Source organism: Cavia porcellus, unplaced genomic scaffold (assembly GCF_034190915.1).
Source record: "Cavia porcellus strain 051 isolate PalLab524CR breed Dunkin Hartley unplaced genomic scaffold, mCavPor4.1 scaffold_8, whole genome shotgun sequence".
Taxonomy (NCBI): Eukaryota; Metazoa; Chordata; class Mammalia; order Rodentia; family Caviidae; genus Cavia; species Cavia porcellus.
In genome coordinates this window covers 36,535,736-36,555,123 of record NW_026947491.1, presented here as the reverse complement: position 1 = coordinate 36,555,123, position 19,388 = coordinate 36,535,736, and the positions used below count along the sequence as shown (strand labels likewise).

Genomic DNA, 19,388 nt, shown 5'->3' with positions numbered 1-19,388 from the left:
TTTTGTGGCTGCTCTCAACATTTCATGTTCATTTTTATCTTGCCAGTTATCTGAGTGAGACAGCTAAAAAATAGACTGAAGAAGATATTTCAGAAGCATATGTCTTAATCATAGATAGGTGGTTGGCTCAAAGATGTATTTCAGTTTTACCAAGAATAAATCAAATAGAAAATAACCATGACATTGTGATACAGATATTATACTTTACAAATCTATTAGTGTGGTGAGGTTTCTTTGTTGTTGTAAGCACTTGGGAAGGGTGCTTTGGTAACTGTATCTATTAAGCCTCAAGATGGCAATTATATATGGCTAATTACTTTATTTTACCATTTATGAATTAACTCTTATTCATTCTTAACATCCAGCTCATTTTTGTCATACCATAAGATCAATCTCTTGTGCTCTCTTCTTTGTACCAGTAACATATTTTTGCATTAATAATGTGTAATGCATTCTTAACATGGATTATTTATATATCAGAATCTCCTGTTAAACTGTAAACTTGTGAGGGATTAAAACTACTCTTACCCACTGTTCATCAGCATCTCAACAGCTGCCACACAGCAAGCATAGAGGTATTAAAAGCAGAGGGTGGATTAGGAATGGTATGGCAGAGAAACACCTGCACCGTGTGGGCCCGAGACTGCCCCATGGTTCATCTCTCCCAGATGCACTGCACCTCCAGTTGACATGGCTTATTCTCTTTCCTAAATGCATTCTCTTCCCATCTTTCTGTCTTTTCTCTCTCAGGGAAAGTACAGCTATTAATATTAGTAGCAGTACCAATATTACTGTTAGCACTGAAAATACAAAATGTACAATGTTTACTGTGTCAGGTCTTGTTCCAAGTGTTTTTCTTACACTAATTTAATCCTTAAGTCAAATCTCTTAGGTGGATAGTATTAATCCACTTAATAGATAATAAGACTTAGGCATGAAAAGATGAACTTGCCTACTTGCTTAAGGTTACATAGTTCATATACGGTGAAGATAAAAATTGAGTCAGGCAATCTGAGTACAGTGTCTTTTCTTAACCATGGAGTCTTCTTAACTAAGAAAAATTACATTTATAATTGATGAGGGCGAGCTGTCTGTGTATTTTATTAATTCTTCCTTTCCCTGCATGAAATTATATACAATTAATGTTCAATTGTTTTATATAGATACATGTAACTTTATCATTTTATTGTCAGAGCTTTAATATAGGGTCAAGACTTTTTCTTGGTGAATGAGTTTACTTACGAACATTTCTTTTTGTTCATTTTACCCACTTCCTTTTTGCATTGTTCTGAATTTCCAGCTTTGTTTCATTAAAGAGGAACAAAAATGGAAATGCACTTGGCAGAGTATTCTGAGTGCAAAGCCCACCTAGTTGTTTACAGTTTACTTTATTATTCATTTATTTACATTTAATGAAAACACAACTTAGTCTGTTCATAGTGACTATTACAAGGCATCTTTCCAAAATATTAGAGCAACAATTCTCTTCCTTTTCACACTGAAACAGGATTGGTTTAGATATTGAATTACATTGAGTAATTACAATGATAAGTTCAATGGGCATAAGTATTGGTGAATCAATGCTCTCTCTTGCTATGCACACATGCCCTTGGATGACTCAGGAAGTTAGGAGCATGCAGGAGACAGGGCTCTACAACTAACACTTGTGCCCTTGCTTATCAGAGATAATCTGGTGTTAATTGGAGTTGTTGAAGCGGGTGCTGGGTGTTTTGCATTCCTTGAGAAACCACTCTGTTATCCTCTGCAGTGCCAGCTCTGCCAACTTTCGACTTGATGCAGAGGTCATCACATTCTGAGACTTCACAGTATTTTTCCTATTTTTATTGTATAATCAGATTAAGATGTCTTTCTTTCCTTTTTCCCATAGGTAACTATATTATAGAGAATTGTACAACATGTTTTCACCTTACAGCTATAAGGTCTATTTCATTATTCCAACTACAGATTCCTGTATTTAAATTTTAGGGAACAGAGTGTTCCTGGGAAATCACATATTACTATTAATTCTTGTTGCCTGTTTATAAAGGAGTCCAAGTCTTTAGGGGAAAACCATGAAACATCATATTTTGATTTAACCTTTGGTGCATATGTTTTGTATAATTGCTCAATGTTTATATCAACTAATTGAACACTGCCACATCTAAAAATTCAGTTTCCAAAAGCTTAAAAGATTGTATGAAAGTTATTAGGGAAACCTATGTTTTAAAATTAAAAAAGAAAAAAATGGGAAATGCTTTGAAGCCATTAGTATAGACATACCACAAACATTTTAATGAGGAATATTTTTGATAGAGAAAAGAAATCAGACTAGAGGGTGGTCACTATTTTAGCCAAACTGCTGATCCAGTAAAGTAAATTATAAAGTGTTATTAATGATACCTTTAACAGGACAAGTCCTACATTTTTTCCTACTTCACTGCTGTTACAAGGGAGCTATATATTTTTGGCTCAATCATGATATTAACTTTTTAAAATAATGCCTTCCTTTATGTGCTTTATTATTGGTCTAATCTATAAATGATAGTGTCTCAGTCATTTTCTCCAGAACACAATATCGCTTATGCACAAATTAAGGAGGAGAGGTTTATTTTGGCTCACATTTCAGACGTTCCAGTCTTTGCACGATCAGCAGCGTGGTAGAGGGCCTGGCAGAGGGAAAACTGCTCACGTCATGGTGGCCAGAAAGTCAAGAGCGTAGAGAGGCGCTGGGGAGGGAGATAAACCCTTCCAGGTAACACCATCAGTAACTGGGCTTTTCCAAGCGGGCCACACCTCCTAATATCACATTCAGTTACAGGGCCAAGATTCAGTTACCCTTAAAAGCCCTGCCTTTAAGCATATGAGGCTTTGGGAAGACATCCAGGTATAAACCATAACAGATGGTTTTAGAGAGAGTAAGAGAACAGAAAATGAAAAGATTAAAAAACGGGGGTGAGGAGATTCAGTCCAGTGTCATGGTTTGAATGTCCTACCAAAACTCAAATTGAAGGTTAATCTCCATTATGAGTTATTAAGAGGGTGGAAACTTTATCTGACTACAGAATTTCTATGTCAAACCTATGGGAAATAAGGGTTAAATGAGGTAGAGGGTTGGTGGCATAATTCACTGGGATTATGGCTTTATAAGAAGAGGAAGACCTGAGCTAGCATACACTGTGATACTCTGTGCTGCCCAGGATGCTGCAGTGTCCACACCAGCAAGACGAACCTTGCCAGATGCAACCGCCCAGTTTTCAACTGCCCAGCCTTCAGAAATATAAACTGAATAAACATCTATTCTTTATGAATTATGTAGTCTGTAGGATTCAGTTATAGCAACAGAAAATGGACTAAGACACCTAGGAAATACAGCAGCTTTATACTTAAAAGATTTCTTTCTCCCACAAAATTTTTGTTTGCATTTACAATATAGTTATCTTGCTGGCTGTCCTCAGTTTTAGAGTTAAGATAACATCTTTATATTTATAATTTTATATTTAGTATTAAGTAAATAACACCATCATGCAGATCTCATTGTAATGGTAAGGGCCCAGCTCTGTTATCATGCTTATGACCTCACTCAAGGAGGGTGGGAGAGGCCTTCCAAAGGCTGTATCAAGTTCTCATACAGAAAACTGAAAAAAACAATCTCCAAATAGTTTTAATTTCTCAGCTCCAATACTAAAATCCTGTCATAACATCATCTCCATTTTAATGATAAAGTGCAAATCTGGAAAACAGTAGTATTTTTTCGAGTTTTTCAGAACTTTTCCCTGGGCAATAGCAGATTGGATAATTTTCCTAGATTACTTTTTTTCTGACTCTTGTTGCTGTCTTCACCTCTCTAAACATATGCACACATTACAGTAGTAATAGAGAATAAAGAAGTACTTGTGTACAGTCATTATGTAATTCATCAGGACAATAAAAATTAATATTCAACCTATGTCAAGCAGGAATAAGTGCTCTAAAGAAAAGTAAATAGGAAGAGGGATTAGAGGATTTGAAAGATGTGCCTCTGTACAGAAGGCATTTGTCTGTGTAGGCATGTGTGTCTATGTATATGCCTATGTTTATGTGAGGGGGTATTAAATATTAAATAAAGGGGCAAGCCTTGTAAGCCACTCTTAGATTTGAGCAAGACAGCAGGCATCCTGTGCTCTGTCATTTACCACCGCCATATACCACAAACATACACATTTGCTGAAGTACACATAGGCGCCCCTATTACTCAGGGTGTGTACCCTGATTAACAGGTCAGTGCTGGCACTGCTCAGCCAGTGACCCAGAACATCTCTGAGCATGCATAAAACTTCTCAGACCTTTAGGAAGCTCTTGTACCATGTGTGGTTGCTCATGCTTGTAAGCCCAGAATTCTGGGAGGATCAGGCAAGAAGACTGCAAGTTCAAGCACAGCCTGGGCAATTCAGTGACTCAGGGAGACTCCGCCTAAAAATAGAAAATAAAGCAAATAAAAGGATTGGAGATTTATCTCAGTGTGAAGGTACTGGATTCAATCCCCAGTTTACTCCACCCCACCTCAATCTCTTGTACCATGATCACAAAAGCCATAGTATCCCACTGCCACAGAGTGGGTGGGTTGTGCTGTGTTCATGTTGGAGAGGACATGACTAACAAAGGCATTAAATCACAAGAAAGATTAATTGAATTGCTGACTCTTTCTTTTCAGAGAAACAGACTCTTGCATAATACAAAATTAATACCCGCTGGTGCTAAGTGTCTATTTATTTCCTTCTGCTTGTGTTCTGGTTTGTGGTTTTGGAGACACAGATTAATTGTATTACACTAATGACAATGTGATGGTCATTGAACACTATTATTGTGAATAGTTTCTGTGTATTAAAATATTCAGTATATTTTAAGTAAATTTTCAAAAACTAAAAGCTTAGCTTTATTTAAATGATTGATTTTGATATTCAATAGTTACTTATAATTTACCTGTTAGTTTTAATCAGGATTTTAAAAGCTTAAAAAATAAATTTCTTTGAAAGCCTGAAAAATTTCAATGTTTTAGTGTTTTTTTCTCATTAAAATATACTCAAATGTTATACATTTTGAATGCAATAGCGTTTCAATGTACTAACTTATGATTTATTTAGTCTTTATTATTCATCTAAACACCATTGACCCATCAACAGAATACCTGGATGTATACACGTTAAGAAACTTAATAATCTTTGATGTCTCACCTACTTGAGTAACCATAGCCTTATACTTAAAAATTATCATCACAAAGGCCTATTTGCTAAGGCAGGGGGACAGAGTAAGTTTTATGTGGCAGTGCGTAATCTTGTGTGACCACTTTGAATATAAGATACAGGGCTTCTATTCATTCTTTCACCTTGGTTCCTGCAAATGGGAAGAGCAGGCGTGGAGCCCTGCAAAGGGCTGAGGAGAGAATGTTCTGGCTGGAGGAGGAGCAAATGCGCTGGCCCTGTCTCAGCCTGAGCTACCGTAACAATACTATGCATTGAGAAGTTGAAGTAACAGGAAGCTATTTTCTCAAGGTTCTGGAGCTCTAAGTTCACAATCAGGGTGCTGCTATGGTTAGGTGCTACTAATGGGCCTCTTCTTGGTTTGCAGATCTGCTTGCAAGACAGAGAGAAATAGCTTTTGGTATCTTTTCTTATAAGGGCCTCACCCTCACAACCTCATGGAGCCAATGTTAATTAGAGTGAGATTAGTAAAAGCAAGATGGCAGGAAACAAATCAGAGATAAGGGTAGGGGCCAGGTATCTTAAGTGTGCCATTGTGAGACATCAGAATTTAAATGTGATAGGAAGCCTTTGGAGAACTGAGAGCAGGGCAGTGACACACAATGTTTACACACAAACTATATTATGTATGTGTGGGTGTATAGATATATGTATACATAACATATAAAAATACACATCTATAATATACATATAAATCACCTAGGCTGTGTAGAAGGACAATACTGGACATAGAAGAAGAATCTATTACAATTAGTAAGGGATGATGGTGGCTTGAACTGGGGACATTGTGGTGGAAGTGGCAAGAGGTCACTGACATAGGAATAAATCAATATGTCTGTTATGGATTAAGAACTGGTGGTCAATAAGCCAGCTGGATTACATCAGCATGGCATTGAGCGAAGATGCTCCATCTGAGGAAAGATGCCAGGATAAATAGGTGCAGAAGGGAGGTGTTGAGGGTTGAGGCGTTAATTGTTCTCTGTGTACAACCTCTGACTACAACATTATCATTATATAGGTGAAAGAAACTTCCTACTTACTAGATGTCTGGTATAAGTTTGTGTTCTCTAAAATCGAAGAATAAATTTTAGAAACAATGGAGGTTAAGAGCAGAATATATTTACTGAGAGAAAGAAAGCTTCTCTTCGAGAGAGAGACAGGAGTCCTGAGTGAGTTGCTGAGGAGCCTGCCTTTTTCAGGGAATTTTATATAGCAAAACCAATTTTATATAGCAGGTCCATGGTGTGCAATAATGGGAACTCGCAAGGCAGGTAAGCATGAGGTGGGATAGAACTATGGTTAACCAGTAAGATTACAAGTGTAAGTGCTCAGGTAAAATGGATTAAATTGGGATCAAATGGAGATAAGAGTCATGTAGCAAGCGGGCATGAATACAAAATAGGGTCTTTGCTGGTAAGGGGTTGGGTTAGGAGCTCCTTCTGGGTGACTGATAGCTATTTAGAACATCAATCTTTGATGCTTATACTTAGGGTGTGGTTGCATTTGTTATGACTTTTGTCTTGAGATCTGGCCCACAGCAAAACTGTCTTCTCCAAGGTTGCAAGATATCTGATCTCTGCACCTGCTCCTTAGAGGGGGTCTATCCCTGTCTGACTGCCTATAATACTTCCATCTAATTCAGTTGCCTGTAACAGAACAAAATAGAGGACACAGAGATAGACTCGCATACATAGAGTCAATTAACCTTTGACAAATAGGTAAAAGTAACATAGTGGAGAAAAGATGGTTCTTTCAAAATATGCTGCTGGAACAAGTAAACATTTATATGCAAACGTTAATCTAGACACAGCCCTATCCCTTTCACAAAAATTAAGTCAGAATGGATCATAGAACTAAGAAGGAATTCAAAACTATAAACTAGCATCAGAGAGAAACTAGAAGATCTTGGAGAAGGTAATGGCCTTTTAGATATAAATTTTTCTTTTCTTTATAATTATTTTCTTTCCTTTATCAAGATAAGAAAATAATTAATAAATTGATTAAAATTTTAAAAATTCTCTGTGAGACTCTGTGTGAAGAATGAGAAGCCAAGCCACGGACTGGGAGAAAATATTTTCAAGGGACACATCAGTGACCATTTCCATGGTGCCAGTTATCAGGGGCCTTTGTAGTGAGTCCTCAATTTCCTGCTGTATGGCACACCACAAGAAAAAAGAGCAAGAGACAAGAATTGCAAGGAAATAGGGCTCTGGGATTATCAATATTCAGTGGGAATGAAGGCCAAGAATCCTCAGCAAGATACTACTCTATTAGCCACCGCAGTGGGAGGGGTAGGGTGTTTTCCTTACAGTAGTGTGGAAGGAGTGGTTGAATGGGCACATTTAACATCATAAAGGAAACAAGTCAAAATTCATCTCCACACCGGGGTACTGGCTTTTCCCGTATTGTCCTCAGCAGACCTCCTCTGCTCTGTGTCACAGCCTCATTGACCATCAGGATCTCAGTGGTGACAGAAAGGAAGCAGGATTTTTGCATTCCGAAAGTGGCCCACAAGGCAAGCAAGGAGGGCCTCAGACAGATAGTATGTCGATTTATAATTCCTTGGTATTTATCCAAATAAAATAAAATTTTATGTCCAAATAAGTTAAAACTTTATTCAAATAAATTAAAAACATGTCTACACAGATGTCTAGAGCTGCTTTATTCATAATTGTCAAAATTTGGAGCAACTAAGATATCCTTTGGTAGTTGCAAGGATTCACAATCAGGTATGTGTAGTCAGTGAAATATTATTCAGCACCAAAAAGAAACGTTATTGTGACATGAAAAGACACAGAGAAACTTAAAATGCATATTATTAAGAGAACAAAGCAAACACAAAAAGACAGTATACTATATGAATCCAACTGTATGACATTCCAGAAAAGGTAAAATTTTAAAGACAGTAAAAAGACCAACAGGGAAACACGGATGAACAGGCAGGGCACAGAGAACTTTTAAAGTGGTATTTTGTATGGTATTGTGATGGTGGGTATATGTCATCACACATTTGTTAAAACTCAGAAAATGAAGTAGCAAAAATGATTTCATGTGAACTGTAGACATTGATGTATAATGATACGTCACTGCTGGTTCACTGGCTCTCCAGATGTGGCTGTCTGGTGTGCCATGTGACAGTAGGGAGGCTCTATGTCAGCAAGCAGGGTTCCATGGGAACTCTCAGTATTTTCTGTTCGATTTTGCCATAAATTCTAAGACTGCTCTAAAAATTAAAAGTTAATTAAAGTAAATCATTTCAGGTATCACTTTCACTTTTTGAGACTTCTACTTTTTAAAGTTAGTATATATTCACAATACACAATGGTTAGACTCCTTGTGTAGTATTGGTACATGTACATGACACATCTTTATTCCTTTTATTCATTCCCTTTCTTGCCTTCTCTTTCTTTCCCTCTATCTCTTGATCCCCTTTCCATCTGAGAAACATCCATCTTTTTATTTCCTGTTATCTATGTTTTATTTTGTTCTTTATTTATAATTTGGGTTTCTCATATGAGAAACCATGAGATATTCAAACTTGTGACTGCTGTATTTTACTTAACTTTATGGTTTTAAGGTACATGTTCAGCCTCTTGAAAAGCTTAATCATGTGTATGTGCATATGTGCCTATGTATGTGTGCGTGTTTATGTGAGGGCAAATCTGACCCCTGTTATCCTCTCTAAAGTAGGAGTCAGGATATCTCTTTTCTAACATCTATGTTGGTTTTCCAAAACCATCTGAGAAAAAATAAATCACACACATTCTTTTTGAGAAAAAAATCCACCTTTGCATGTGTAAGCCAGGAAATAGGAATCTAAATTCCTTTAAGAACAGCTAATTGTTAGAAACAGTTCACTAATAGATGTTACAGGCTTTATGTCTAATTTTTTAAAAGGCACAGTTCTTAACATCTCCCCACTCTCTGAGGTTATGTCTTATTATTTTCTAAACCAAGTGCCTCTGTGCCTTGTGGCTTTTCAGAATCCCTTTCACGTTCAACTTTACTCTGGTTTGCACTTGCTTTTTGTTCAGACAATCTGCTCTGGACCACGTCCTGCTCTTGGCTAATACTACTGCAAAGATATGGCTGGGTAAATCTATTATGTCTACATTTTAATGGGCTTCTATAAATGGTGTCTTAATGCATAGTGATAACTCTAGTGATAGAAATCTAGGTACTTTGGTAGGCTGGTGGAAATGATATTTTTACATAGATCAGAGTTTTAATGTTCCTGACTCAAGGGTATTTGATTAGCTCCTCGTGTTCTTTCTTAGGGTCAATCATATTAACAGACAAATGCTTTTGGTTTTTGCTTTTAAAAAATATTAACTCATTTCCATTTCTAAAATTCTCTGTATTTCCTGTAAGAAAATAAAGCCCAAACAATTGTTATTCTTTGCATCTCTATTTGTCAACAAGAAGAGCCAAAGAGAAATGACAGCAGTTAATCATGACACTGAGGAGTGCAGGAATATTTATGTGCTTGCTTCATGAACACAAAAATTATGCAGTTATCTGAAACCAGTGAGATTTTCATTTCTTTGCATCAGCTTTGATTGTCCATGTAAAAATAACAGTCCAAAAATCTTCAAAAACTAGCGGGTAGACTCACTTCCTGGAAACAAGTGAAATAGAAAGTTACCAGTTAAAAAATCTGCTGAAAGTTTGTAACATTTGTTAGTTTAGTAATCTGACAACATATTGCACAAACAGATGCCAATTTTCTACCTTTTAACTATCAAATCATGGAAAAGGGGGCATTAAGTAATGAGCAACACATTTATCACATATTTGTATCTATATCTGCCATGTGTGGAATATATAGAGAATGCTGTAGTTAAGCCTTCAGTGTTGGGGGGTACATAAAATAGCAGAAGTGGAAACACAGTCCTTGCTGTTAAATAATTTATAATTATTTTAGTTAATTCCAAAGAAAACTATTTACTAAGCTGAAAAGAAAATAAAAAGATGAAAAGTAAAGCAACACACTCATACCCTTAGATCATCCCAGTTTTACTCCTGTGAGTGATAATTGTCCTCATTGCTTTTTTTTTTCTTATTGCTAATTTTCTAGCAAAATCTCCAAGTATAGTGGCTTCCGAGCCCAGGTTTCTGGCTGACACTGAAACATCTGACCTGAAGTTTATTGTATAGGAGACCAAGGCTATTGTTATGAGCCAACTGCATGGCTGACGGAATCTAGTGAAAGAGTCCTGTATTTATACAAGTGGTTCTGTCTCCTGATCTCAGACTCAGGATCAAAGCAAGACACATCTGTCCTATTTCAGAAGTCAAGCCACTATTAAAAAAATCCCTCTGCCTCACTGAGAGAAAATATGCATTTAAATATACAAAGCCTATAACCAGTATGAAGCGTACAATGTATCTTCATTATGAATATTAGAAACTGATAGCATCCAGATTATATGGGCTAGAGATTTTCAATATCTAAACATAACTATAGATAGTCACAGCAGTTGCATAACTTTGTAATTTATTATTTGCTGCTAGAAAGCAAATTTGTCTATTGTGACCAAAAGATGTGTTACAGGGTTATTTCATACATGGGAGATTTTCAAAGTCCTGCAATGATGACATTGATATAGTGCCACTACTCTGTTATAACCTTTCTATATTATTTAAGTGTAACAAATACTTCATTCATTGCTTGCCCTAAACTTTGCATTTGGTGACATTCTTGCTGCTGTGTTAATATCAGGTCTATTAAGCTGGACCTCATGGTCCATTACCCTTTCTTTAGATTTGACCCCATGAAGTTTAGGGGTCTTGAGCACAGTGTGAAAAAGCAAAGGGTTTCACTCTCACCCAAGAAGCTCATTAGGACTTTATAGAAACACAATAAATACTCACACAGTACTAACATTTGCACTGAGGGATGCTCAGCAGACACACAGCCTGGTGTCAGAAGGTGCCATTGTTTTCTTTATCCAGGCTGGCACACTGATTGAGCCTGCTAACTGAAGAGAGTGCTCATTTGTAATCTGGCATTTTTTCCTTTGTAGGAAAGATTCATTTACTGTTATTTTTAGCTTGGTGGCATTTTCTCTATCTTACTGCATCTTGGTCCATTTCTTAATGATTCTGCTTAAAGTTTAGATAGCATAAACCGATCTCCACAGTTCATAAAGAAATTACAGTGAAAACTGCAATATCTTGTCTAGAGATACTAATTCTCTCATAACTACCTTGCAATTCATTTATCCTGTTTGTCTTAGTACATAAAGTTTTATAACCCAGGAAAACACTGTCCAATTGGTTTAGCATGGACTTGTCACCAGCACCCTACCTTTAATCTAGTGTGCACCATACAGTTCAATATTTTTGTATTTTATTGTTGAGTTGTATCATTTATAGACCAAAGAAATTTTGATTACATCACATTACTATGCCTTACCATGGCCATAAGTATGTTTCCTTCTTAAAAATAGATTTCAGATTGACAATGCCACAAAACATTTTTTTGAGGTGGTATACACAGGGATTTCTATCCAGAAGTAAAAATGGCTTGCTACAGAGAGGTCTTTTTTATTAGGAATGGCTTTTATGAAATATGATGGAAGATTTCAACTCTATTATTCAAATTAATCAGAATTTCTTGGGCAGAATGCCTCTGGAACCCCCAGAAAGGCTCTTTTCCTCCCTCCTTATCCTAATTACTTTTTTGTTGCTGAGACAAAGTATCTGACACCCAACATTAAAGAAAGGCTTATTTAGCTCACAGTTTGTAGAGGTTTTAGTCTATAATCAGGGCTCTAAGGAAAGGAGCATGGCAGAGGGGCATCACAGAGGAGAGTGGCTCATGGGAGACAGAGGTAGCAAAACAAGGGTGACTACAGCTCTTTCTATTTCTTACATCTTATCCAGGTTACTTAGCACAGACACATTCACATCCTTAATCCTGGTATCCTTGATCCTAGAATTGTACCATGAATCAGTCCCAGCATCAGACACTCTAGATCCAGCCATCTCTAAAAAGCCCCAATTATGACTGCATGAGGCTTTAGGGGAACATCCAGATACAAGACATAATACTCCTATTCAGTAAATTATTCAATAAAACACTGGATTACACAAGAGAAAAGGGAGTTTTCTCTGATCTATGTCAATAAAGATTTGGTGGTTTTGTTTCCCTTTTTTTAAAATAAGAAAATGAAGGGACAATTTTGCCTTAGAAAGTCTGGATTAACAACCTTACTTCAGAATCCAAGAAAATTTCACTGGAGACATTGAAAAAAATTGGAAACTCAACAATTTCCAATTACAGATTATGTGATAAGATTCAAATCCAAACCAAGAAACCCTGTTTTACAAACCAGCTACTCTTTAGAGAGAAATGACTTAGAACATAGGGCATGCTGCTTTTCAACATCTGCTAAGAACATTTATAGGTCTTTTATTATTTGCTAGGTTCTTTGCTCTTCATATGGTGTCCAAAAATAATCCAGTTCTCCAGGAGTTTCTAGCTTGGGTAATACACTCAATTAACACTCTCTAAACACAGTCATGAATCATTAGTGTAGGTTAAGGTAGAGGCAAGAGAAGTAAATGGAAGAAGGGAAGTATTATGCTTTGAAGGAGAATTTCTGTAGCAGTAAATGGGAGAAAGAGTTTGGAGCAGGTTTTACAACATGAAGAAAGGCATGCAGAAAGGCCAGCATTTATTTAGGAAATAGCTTGTACAGTGTGCCTGTGGCAGAGTCAGGAGTTGGGGAAGTGATGAGAATTGTGTTTGGAAAAGTAATCTGGAGCCAGAATGTGAAGAGCTCCGGATACTATGTTAAAAATTAGCAGTTAAGAAGGAATGTGGTATTTTTCCTACGGCAATTTAAGGATTTTAAAGGGTACAGTAGAAGAAGAATGGATGGACATGATCAGCACTCAATATTTGCAAGTATGGAAATGTCACAGTGTACATCGTTAATTTGTACAAAGAATATATTAATTATAAAAAGTTTTAAAAGAAAAAGATTCATTGAAACTACTGAAAGAAGCCATTAACATGGTCAGACCAATGCTTTAAGAAAGATAATTAATGACAAGGTAGACTTTAGAAAGTGGAGTAACTCATTCAAGGAGAATAAAAAAGAAGCTACTGCAACAATCCGTGTAGGTAACCCATAAAGGCCTAAAATTGAGAAAGGGAAGGAGAAAATAAATCATATATTTAGGAGACATTAATGAAGTGGGGTTCATTACAATTTAGTGATCAACTGTGTATCAGGATGGATATAGAGAGAACAGAATGTGGAGATCACCTGAAATCCCTGTAAACCTGAGAACAAGTTTCCCAGAAAGTATGGTAAGCATAATTTAAGATACACTGAGTTTGAGACATTATGTGGAGCAAGACTTTAGGTTTTTGGAAAGATGTATTCAGAATTCAGGGCAAATGTCAATCTGAAGATAGACCTTGTAAATCTTTACAGAAATCACAGAGGATGAAATAATGCAGAGACAGAAGTACAGGGGATACTGCAAATTTTTATGTTGCACATCATCTTCAAATGATTGATAGTTTTCTGAGGATTTTAGAATCCAAAGAATTTGCCAAAGAATTACATCAAATATAATTATATTGCCAAAGAATTTACAGTTCCTTCCAGGCAGGTGGGAAAGAGCTCAATGGGTGATAAGGAAAGTTTACACTGACTCTGGAGGGAAGTGAAGGCACTTATATCACCTGTGAGATGTCCCCAACAGGAGAAGGAAGAGCCTTGAGGATAAAACCCTAGGAAACCCAGTCCTTAAAAGATAATATGACAAAAGGCAGTAAAAAGAATACTCAGAGTGAGAAGGAAATGATTTGGTATATGGTACTTGAAAGGATTTTGCCCTAGATAGGACACTACAGCAGTGAGAGGCGGGACCAAGGGATGTTTACCTTGAGGTCATTTTCCCCTCCCCTGGGCAACTTACCTGTGGTGCGAAATGAATTCCAATGGGCTGCTTGGGCATCAGTGATACCCCTTTAGGCACCACCCCAGAACAAAGCTATATGTATGCCCCACACCATGTGTCCAGCAGAGAAAGCCAGGCCCTGGCGGTCATGGAGTTTCTCTCCACATCCTTAAAATAAAGGCCACTTTACTTTATATTCTGTCTTCTAACTGCACCAAAAATCCTATCAGTACTTATGGTGCTGGGGGGACAATATATTCAACACATATTTACTTAAGGAATGGATGAATTAATAATGTAACATGTTGACAACTACACTGCAGTTGATGCCACGTAAAAAATTAGCAGCATGATTTTTAAGTACCATCACTACCATGACGTTACTATTTAAAATTTTTTTTGAAAGTGAGCTGGATTCTTCCTTTTTATATTAAAAGGCAAATTCCTTTATGAATGGAAAAAGATTCTCCATTTACACAGACAATGTAGAGAATCAGTGAAATATGTCCAAGATAGAACACCAATAGCTAAAGTATTCAGCAATCATAATATATATGCTAAGATAAGAAATGTCAAAGGAAGAAGAAATCACATCTATTTTTATTGCATAGGAGAATTAAAGCCTCTATGAGGAAGGTCAGATTTGCCGTGAGCCTTAAAGGAAGAACTCATAAAGCTGTAGTCAGTGGGTGGCAGGATGCAGACAAACCTGAGGAGGGGGGAAGGAAGGAGAGGTCCCTGAGCTGAGACGCAGAATGAACCACTTGATCACAGAAGACTCTTGAGAAGCCGGGCATTTCTGGCCTTTCACTGCTGTTACTTGACCTCATCTCTTTCTGCCTCCTTTGGTTTTGAGCCAGACATTGCTTCTTGGGGTTCTGACGACAGAGAAAGAAATGCCACGGTTTTCCCATGTCTGCTTCTATGTCTTCTGCTTCATAGAGAGCCAGCAAAAGGTTTTCTAATCCAGCTTCTCCCAGCTGTTGGAAAGAAGAATTTGCTAATGTAAATTAGAAAACCTCAGGGGCCCTGACATGTGCCATGAGAAGGTGTTGAAGGGACTTCCATGTTTCTGAACTTTTGGTAGCTTCATGAATTGGAACATATGATTTATCTTTAGCTAAGGTCTTACTTCTTCCTCTTCTTTCTCCTCCTCCTCCTCCCTTTCCCTCTTCTCCTTCTTCTGCTTCTTTTTTTCCTAGGAGGCACTTCTTTTGGTAAGTGTTTTAATCACCCAGATGTGATGTGCCCTACTCACTGTCCCAGTGGAGGCCCTGACTTGGTAATATAAACTCAGTTGTTTCTGGCTGAGAGGCACAAGTCTTACTTGTGATTAAATGCTGGACTTCAGACTTTCATTTTTTAGAATTTGATATAAACTTCTTAATGGTTAAGATTTACATTTTATGCTTTTTAAAAAAAAATTCGGCCAGAAAACCAAACATTTTATTTAATGCATATGTGGTGTTGACTGAATATTGCCTGGTCCACCACTCAGCATTATTTAAACATATTAACACTGAAATAGGTAAAGCTTTGAAAAATATTTTCATCATTCTTTGGAGAAAAAACATTTATTTTTTAAAATAGAAAACTAATACTTATTTCATAATGGCAGAAAGGTGAAACAACATGTAAGGGGATGAAGAAAATGTATATACACAACACAGTATTATTCAGTCATGAAAGGAAATGATATTCTGATACATGCTATCATATGAATAAACATTAAAAGCATTATTCTAAATAAAAGAAGTCAAAGAACAAAAGCCAAAGCTTGTATGACTCCACTTACATGAGCCATCCAGCATACACAAATCTAGAGAGACAAAATAGATTAGTGGCTACTAGGGACTGGGGGAAATAGGGAGTGGGGTCTGAATTGTTAATACACATGGGACTTTCCCACCCGGGTGATAAAAGTCTGAACTAATAGTGCTGATGCTACACAACACTGCGGAAACTAAATGCCACTGAGTTGTACGCTTTAAATGGTAAATCATCTGAGCATTTTATCACAGTAAGAATATAATCTTAAAAATTAATTAATATTCACTTTAGGAGATTTATCCCCACCAAACTCCCTGAGTTAGTGCTAATATACTTACAGTGAAATTATTGTTTGAAATTAAAACTTAAATGAACAACCTAACATGGCATATTTTTATTTAATAAATATAGCAACCTTATTGAGAATAGAAATTTTGTTTTTATAATTACTTTATTCAAAGATGTAGGAAAGTGTCTCAGTCATTATAGGTCCCCAATAAATATTTAGATGTGGATACAAATTTGAAAATACATATGAAAAGAAAAACTAAGCTATAGAAAGTAGAACCTAAAATCATTTACAGACCCAGCAAGCATAGAACATAACACAGAAGTTTTCTACCTTTCTTTTCTTACCTTTTTAATTTTTCAGTTTTTCTTGGTAGGTGTCACTGTAGGGTAAGTATATACCTTCCATTCATTTTTGGTGATTTTAGTGCAATATTCATCGTATCACCAAACTATCTTAGTCATTATTTTTTTCACTTGGACAAAACAGAAAACACCATGAATTTAAAGACAGAGAGATTTATTTTGGCTCAGCTTTAGTGAATGATCAGCTGGCAGAGGGGCATGGCAGAGATAAGCGTGCTCAACCCATGGTGGCCAGAAAGCAGAGTGGCAGGAACCTGAGGGGGAGATAAGTGCTTCTGGGTCATGGCCCCCAGTGACCTACCTCTCACCAGGTCCTATCTCTTAACAGCAAGTCAGCTATGAACTTATCAGTGGGTTAATCCACTGATGAGTACAGAGCCAGTGAGTACAGGGTCCAATGAGCTCCCAAATGCATGAGGCCTCCAGGGGACATTTTAGGTCTAAACCATAACAAAACTCTAACAAGTATAAATGTAAAAGGTGAACAGTAATGTACTATGTAGATACATATATTATAATTTATTTATTTTATACTGACAAATAATCTAGCTTTAGAATTTTTAGTGCTTTATATGATAAGACAAAACATGTTGGTCTCTAAATCTTTGGTTTTTGTTTCCCCAAGTTAATGGAAAAGAATTTAGTAGAAAATACACATCCTATGTTATTGCAGAAATGGGTTTTCAAAGGATCAGGTAAATACACAGATACCACACACACTTTTACCTTTGATGAATTCAAGTGCCTGTTTTACCATATTCTGGCAGTACTACTTAACAATTTTAAATCTTTGCTAATTTGATAGAAGAAATTGATAGATTGTGCTAATTCATGATATTTTTTAAAAAATATTGAACATTTTATCACTAACTTGCCAGTCAACCATTTCTTTTTTTGTAACTAGCCCTTGCTGATTTATTAGTGAAAGATCTTACTGGTCCCAGGAATTTATACGGAGTTATAGATCTGTGGTATGAATCCTTTGTCTGATATTCTTTGAATAAATACTGTTTCAGTTTGTGTTTTAATTTTGGTCACACTTTGTGAGAGGGCAATATTATAGGATGAGATTGCTGGCTCAACACTACTGTCTCTCATAATTTCCCAAATCCTACGAGGGTCAAGATTATCTCAGGCCTGGAATCCTGAGGGAAGAAAGGGGATTGAGTGTACAGAAAAATGAAGAGAATTTGGTCACTGCATAAGATCACTATCCAGATTGGCTTCCCTTCCTATTACAGAGTTTCATTAGTCTCCGTCATTCATTCGTAGCTTGCATGCTGCCTGCTTCAGGGAGTGCGGCCTATTGTCAGGAGCTCGGCCAGTCCAGCAAGTTCAGCTTTTCCAAAGTTTTTTTTCTTTCCTCTTCCCTCTTTTTCTCCCTCCTCTTTTGTCTTTTTTTCTTTTTCTTTCAAAAATGGGCAACTGAAATGAACAGACACTTCTCAGAAGAACAAGTATAAATGGCTAACACATACATAAAAAAGTGTTCAGCATTTTTATCCTTTAGGGAAATATACATTAACACAATACTGAAATTCTGTCTTACTCCAGAAAGAATAGCTCTCACCCATCAGATTATAACAAACTCTAGAGAAGCTGCGGAGAAAAAAAGACGCTTCTACCTTGTTGGTTGGAATGTAAATTAGTATAACCATTATGGACATCAGTAAGGAGATTCCTAAAAATGTAAATATAAAATTTCCACTTGACTTGAATATTCTATATATCTTTCTGAAATAGCTAAAGACATATTACAGTGATACATTTATACTTATGTTTATAGTCATACAATTCATAATAGCTAAATCCTGGAAGCAGCCTGTATGTCCATCGACAGATGATTGGATACAAAACATGTGGCACTTAAACACAATGGAGTGTTAAACTTGAGAAACTTGAGTTATCTGTAGGAAAATCGATGCGTTTTGTGATCATAATGTTAAATGAAATAAATCTGACACACAAGCTTAAATATTGCATGGATTCTTTTATATGAGAACCCAAAACATAAATAAAGAACAAGATGAAAGATAGATAACAGGAAATAAGGAGACAGATCTCCTTCAAAAGGGATGACCAAGAGACAGAGGAAGTGGGAAGAGTAGGGAGAAGGGAAAAAGAATTAAGATGTGTTATATATGTGACCAACTCTCCATGAGTAATGTAATCACTATGTACTATAAACATGTACTAAAAAATAGATTAAAAAAGAAGATTCACTTTCTCAGGTTGATGTTGGTCACTTTTATAATTATTCAGTGGTTTCTAGCATTACAGATAAATTTTTAGGCACTTATACAATATTATTTTATTTTATTTTTTGGTACTGGGGATTGAACTCACTACCTTGTACTTTCCAGACATGTGCTATGCCACTGAGCTAAATCCTCGGCCACAATAAAGAGATTTTTGGGGGTCTTTTTTTTCCCCTTTAACTATTTTCTTTTCTGGAATCAGGAATTGAACTCAGGGCCTCATTCTTGCCAGACAGGTGCCACGCTGCTGAGCCACTTCCCCAGCTCTACAATTTCACTTTTAACACTGGAGAATTCATTTTAAGATACAGTTAGCTAAGAGCATCTTAAAGTTCCTAACTAATCTTTAGGACAATAAAATTCTAACAGTAAGGAAAATTTGACCTAGATGAGCTAAGCATCCTGTGATAATATTTGAATATCTACTTAACATTTACTTTGGATTATACTTTAAAGACATAATTTTTTCATTCTACAATGTATACAATATTTCAATAAATAAACATATAGGGAGAATGTACTATGTTTTCTTATGTAACAGTGGAAG

The 19,388-nt window shown here is 36.4% G+C and overlaps 1 long non-coding RNA gene across 1 annotated transcript in view; it reads right to left on the bottom strand.

Moving 5' to 3' along the window:
- LOC134477284 (uncharacterized) overlaps positions 1 to 19,113 on the bottom strand; it is a 35,612-nt gene extending 16,499 nt beyond the window's left edge. Inside the window, exons 1-2 of the long non-coding RNA XR_010049218.1 lie at positions 14,869 to 19,113; positions 4,323 to 4,449 (exon numbers count right to left, since the gene is read on the bottom strand). This is a non-coding gene — a long non-coding RNA (uncharacterized LOC134477284). The remainder of the gene's footprint in view (positions 1 to 4,322; positions 4,450 to 14,868) is intronic.
- Between the last annotated feature and the right edge of the window lie 275 nt (positions 19,114 to 19,388).